The sequence below is a fragment of the Nilaparvata lugens genome, chromosome 7, assembly GCF_014356525.2.
Source record: "Nilaparvata lugens isolate BPH chromosome 7, ASM1435652v1, whole genome shotgun sequence".
Taxonomy (NCBI): Eukaryota; Metazoa; Arthropoda; class Insecta; order Hemiptera; family Delphacidae; genus Nilaparvata; species Nilaparvata lugens.
This window is the reverse complement of record NC_052510.1, coordinates 32112090-32118121: the sequence shown is the minus strand read 5'-3', so window position 1 is coordinate 32118121 and position 6032 is coordinate 32112090. Positions and strand designations below refer to the sequence as shown.

The 6032-nt window shown below is 30.5% G+C and overlaps 1 long non-coding RNA gene across 1 annotated transcript; it reads right to left on the bottom strand.

Moving 5' to 3' along the window:
* Positions 1 to 598: 598 nt before the first annotated feature.
* LOC120352368 lies at positions 599 to 5706 on the bottom strand. Its single transcript, XR_005571806.1, has 3 exons — positions 5608 to 5706; positions 3325 to 3665; positions 599 to 2661 (listed from the first exon to the last, which is right to left on the bottom strand). It is a non-coding gene; the product is annotated as an uncharacterized LOC120352368 (long non-coding RNA).
* Between the last annotated feature and the right edge of the window lie 326 nt (positions 5707 to 6032).

Below are 6032 nucleotides of genomic sequence, written 5' to 3'. Positions count from 1 at the left end.
CCAAAGTATTTATTCCATCTTCACAAATAATTCTCTTATCATCCTGATTACTTAATGAAATGTTGTTACTTTCCACTGTATTTATAATATGTTCATTAGATCTGAAAGTGCTCATCAAATAGTAAATACATTTCATAATCTGTTAAAAGTTCCAATTCAATTTTAGTATATGAAAGCATTGCATCAAAACTGAATCCTGGTGGTGTATAGTAATGAGCACAATCTAAATTATATGAACTCATCAAACTCTTCGAAAGTTTTCAAAAACATCACATAGCAAAATAACATCCAGTTTTGGATAAAGATCACTGTATTCTCCTAATGTTTGTATTTTGAATGATTGCCATACTTTGTGAGCATGAATATAATCTTGATAAGTTATATGTTTTTTATTCAAGCTACTATAAAATTTGGATATAGGAGGTAGTTTTTTCTCATTCAGTTTTTCTTCATCATCTAGATACTCATATGGAAAAACACCTTTACAAGTTACCAAATTCGAATTCATTTGAGGAAAAAGTTTTTTTATGTGATGAAATTCTTCTTTTGGGAGATTTTTACTAACTTATCAAGTGAAGTATTCATAAATTTCAGAGTATCAATAAATCTTATTGATAGTTTACTTGATGTATGTTTTGTGAAAGAAATGTATTTCTCACTCGAATTGGGGATAATATTAATGGTATGCTCATCTATCCCTAATTCACATATTATTATATGATTATCATAATTTGCTCCATTGTGCAAATATACTGGGATATATTTTTGATTTTGTCTAAGCAAATTACACCTATTGTTGCATAAAGCTGCTCTATATTTTCCTGTAATATGACAGTGATCACGTACTGCTTCATTCATCATTGTAAACTGACCATCACACATTTCACAACATTTTTGTTTTCTAAAATTCAGCAAGTCTTTTTTAGTGAAAGTCATATTAATATTTTCTTTTAACAGTTTTCCAATTGTATTTGTCAAATTAGTAATATATTGCATAAAATTATTAGCAACATTTTCTCCTCTATATAGGTAAGGTTCACTAGGAAGTTTCGATTTTATCTTTTCAGGAATCTCTTCATCAATAACTAGATAGATACAAAAACTATATGGTTGATGACTATGAGTTTTATTACTGAAACTTTTTGAGCTTGATGGGGTACAAGATAAATATGGAACTAATAAACATTCAAAATCAGCATATAGTACTATTGGAACTCTAAACTTATTCTGATAATTCTTAAATTTAAGTATTGGGTCGATATTCGCAAATATTTTTCTTAGGCATTATAACTTTTGTTATTTTTTTCTTCGAACATAATCTTTGGTGGGTTTTGAAATTTTTCTTCACTCTCACATCAAAGTATGAGAAACATCTTTTACAAATTGTTATTTTATTTTCATGTTTTGTCAATTGACTTCTAATGCGTCTTGATAAATTTTTAATTAAACAATAATGATATTTCCCATCCTCTTGCAATAATAATAAATCAAAATGCTTTCTCTTCTCATAATCACATATTTTCATCTAGAAAATAAACGTTTATTGATATGGACTTGTTGTTCTTTTCAAAAACTTTTATATCTTTGATTGGTGTGGGGAAAGAGATTCCTTTGAAATTGAATTTTTGTAATAATAAGTCTTTAATGCATTATTGAATGCACTCTCCAATTCTGTGAACTGACCAGTGGTAACTTTTATTCTATCTTTTTTTCTTCTGCCCCCCTTGAATAAATGAATATTGCTGCTCATTGCTTCTCATTTGTTATCTAAAAAAAAAAAATGAAGAAAAGTGATGTAATAATATTATGTTTGAATACGTTTTTCCTATCTGATGGATACAGAACAAATCAATTTTGCATATTGCTATTGAATGCATTAATTTTGCGTGATTCTTTTACAACATTAGATTTTTTAGATAACTCTTTCAAAAATATTTTCAATCCATCATTCATTTTTATAAATTTTTCATCATTCTTGTTCTTTGCAATAAATATAACCTTCTTGTTGATTTTTCTCCACCTAGAACTCTCATCAATATTTTTTAAATCATTAACATCTGTTATTTCAACTTTCACCAAGATTCTGCCCTTTGAAATATTTTCACTCTCACATGTGAGTATTTCCTGCTTTGTCTGGTCCCTAATCATGAATGACTGTGTTAATGTTTGATTATTAAACTTTTTACCCTCAATTTTATTAAAAATTGATTCAAAATCCGAATCATCCCCACTCATCTCTACATCATCATCATCATCATCATCACTAAAACTATCTGATTCATTTATTGTACTACAGTTATTTGATGATATGAAATTTTCAGCTATTTTCACAATTGAATCACACAATTCTTGAGAGTATCTTTCATCATTAAGTTTCAATTTGTATTTTTTAATTGAAAGCCCTGTTGAAATAAATTCTTCAAAACGATCTAATGCTAATTCAATAGTCAATATATTCAAAAGACTTTTCTGACTTGAAGATGAATCCTGATATCCACATTTCATGCATTTGAACAGTTTCTCTATATCATAAAAAATATTTGATAGTTTTTTCTTATTTTTAACTTCTTTTTCAAGGTATAGAATAAACTTCTCCCATAGATCAATGCTGTTCACTCCTTGAATGTGTATAAGTTGAAATAGAGAAAGTATTGAAATCATCTAGAAAAAATGCTACTATACAGCCACTATCATCTTCTGTTGATACCAAGACTACTTCAACATCAAGACTGTCTACTCTGCTACTATTTGTCAGCACTATCACACAATATCCTAACAAAGTAAGTTTATTTTTTATATTTTCTCTGTCTGAAAACAGCATACTGAGTTTGATCTTATGCCATCATAATTTTTGTCTCTTTTTGCTACCATCATCAGTGGAACCAAATCCACCATCACCTCTTTCTTTTCTCAATACATTACAATTTTCTATGTCATTGATAATCTTATGAAAAACAATTTGTGCAATTCTATCTCCTTTTGTAATTTTGAAATCTTCTGCCCCCAAATTGTACAGCATGACTCCGATATTTCCTCTATAATCACCATCAATAAACCCCCCCAAAACAATTATTTTATGGTTCCTAACCATCCCTGATCGTTCATATATCTTTCCAAAAGTATCTTTTGGACAGTTAACTTCTAGATCTAAAAAAATTGTTAACAATGATTTTGATTCAATTGTTCTTGATACTGGACTTTTTAGATCAAATCCAGCAGAATTTGCTGTTCCCTTTTCAGGGATATATGCATGCTCTGTGATTTTTTTGAATATAATAGACATCTTGTCTTTTTACACAGAGCAAATATGAAGAATAAACTCACTTCAATAAAATTTTGTTGTTGAAGATTGGTGTTGGTAGCCTACTGTCTTGAAGCTGAAGCAAACTCACACCTCAATAAAATTTGGCTGATGAAGTTTGGTGTTGGTAGCCTACTGTCTTGAAGCTCGAGCAAACTCACACCTCAATAAAATTTGGTTGATGAAGTTTGGTGTTGGTAGCCTACTGTCTTGAAGCTGAAGCAAACTCACACCTCAATAAAATTTGGCTGATGGAGATTGGTGTTGGTAGCCTACTGTCTTGAAGCTTGAGCAAACTCACACCTCAATAAAATTTTACTGATGAAGTTTGGTGTTGGTAGCCCACTTGAGATTGGAGCTGAACCTGCAAAATAATAAAATCAATATTAAGTAATTACAGGTGGGATGGTTTATTCTCTACCCTTTGTTGAGCACACAGGTTATCTTGTCAAAACGATTCCTTACTAAGCTCAACTAAAACCTTTTCCAATTATAAAGTCTTCAAAATTACACTATCTTCAGAACAGCAGATAATAGAGAAATCTATCTTTACAAGTTAGATTAAAGCAAAGGAAAAATGTATGAGCAAAACGAAAATAATATTACTAGCCATCAATTGAATAAACATTTTAAAAAATTACTAAACATCTAATAACCAATGTTACTTCCAACCTATTCTACCTAACAGTATATGAATCGTTTATTTATGAAAGGCCTCTTGTTACTTAAAGTCAATTTTTCAGCAGCTAAAAAAATGTCTCTTATATTTATCCATTGTTGATAATTTTCAGTCCAAATTCATATATAGATTAGATTACTCCGGTAGAAGTAAGGGAAGAAGGAGAAAGAAAGAGAGAGAGAGAGAGAGAACTGTAGACTGTAAAACGGTGCTCACTAATTACCAGTTCAACTTGTTTATGGCTCGACTACCTCCACCCACCGATTACTAGCTGAATGTTAACTGTCAGCATTGATTGAATTGAAAGCGATGCAGTTATTTCCAAGGAATACTGACAGTATGTAGTGAATCTCCTCTCTTGAGCAGTAGACAAGTTGTTTTGAAGCGTGCATCTCATTAACTATTTTTTAGCGGATCATCTAATTGAAAATAACGGTTTTAATTAGCGCAACTCATGAAATCATCTAGAATCACCTTTATTTTGCTTAGAATGGAACTTGTAATGAAAATGAATGGTTTTGATAGTTTAGTTCGAGTAGCTAAAGGTTGACAGTCTCATAATTCATTGTTTCCCATTCAGACACTAACTGAGTTGCATTGGCTTTCGATGCGAAACATATTTTTAGTATGAAGAAGTAAAACAGCGTTTACACCAAAGTTATCAACAAAATGTTTATTTTTCCATCCTTATAGAGTCTATTGGATTGAACATAACTTATCATACACATGATGTGCATTATGTGTTTGTCAAGCTTCGTTTAATCTAATAGAATCTATAAGGATGGGATAAATCATTGTCGAATGTTTCAATTAATCAAATTCATCGAACTCTAACAGGAATAATTTCTCTAATTTTAATCCTCTAGTTCTCTAATATTCATTGATATTTTAGTACCAGTACATTGGAAATCAAGACATTGCAACATTGTGAAATAGCAGGGTACTGCAGGGTACTGGATAGGATTAGATAAGCAATTCCAATAGAATCAAACAGTAATTTATATATAAGGGTAATACTAATTTCAATTATTCAAGTGTTATCAATTTTGAACAGTTAACTTCTGTATCTACATAAAATGGTTTCATTGTTCTTGAAACTGGTCAAATCCAGCAGAAATTGCTGTTTTCAGACAGTGAAAATATAAAAAATAATACTCATGAACTAGAATAGCAGGGTACTGCAGGGTACTGGATGGGATTAGATAAGCAATTCCAATAGAATCAAACAGTAATTTATATATAAGGGTAATACTAATTTCAATTATTCAAGTGTTATCAATTTTGAACAGTTAACTTCTGTATCTACATAAAATGGTTTCATTGTTCTTGAAACTGGTCAAATCCAGCAGAAATTGCTGTTTTCAGACAGTGAAAATATAAAAAATAATACTCATGAACTAGAATAGCAGGGTACTGCAGGGTACTGGATAGGATTAGATAAGCAATTCCAAAAGAATCAAACAGTAATTTATATATAAGGTAATACTAATTTCAATTATTCAAGTGTTATCAATTTTGAACAGTTAACTTCTGTATCTACATAAAATGGTTTCATTGTTCTTGAAACTGGTCAAATCCAGCAGAAATTGCTGTTTTCAGACAGAGAAAATATAAAAAATAAACTTACTTTGATAGTAGCAGAGGAGGCAGTCTTGATGTTGAAGTCCTAGAAGGTGATAGTGCTGACAAATAGTAGCAGAGTAGGCAGACTTGGTGTCAACAGAAGATGATAGTGGCTATATAGCAGATGTTATTTCATACTTGCTTTTATACTAAAATTGACTGGTGGAGATGAATGAGGGAAGCATCACATCTCTTTCTTATCCTTATTCTTTCTTGCTCTATCAAATAATTATGTGAAACTTTCCATTATTAGCTTGGAAAAAGTGCATTGAAGATTGCATGATAAGACTGCACTATGTCTTATGTAAGTGCTCGTTAAATAATAAAGTTGTTCAGTGAAAAAGTGCATTTAAAGTTGTATAACAAACTGCACTATAATTATGATGCATCTTCTATTTGCACGACTTATGTAACAGATCGTTAATGTTG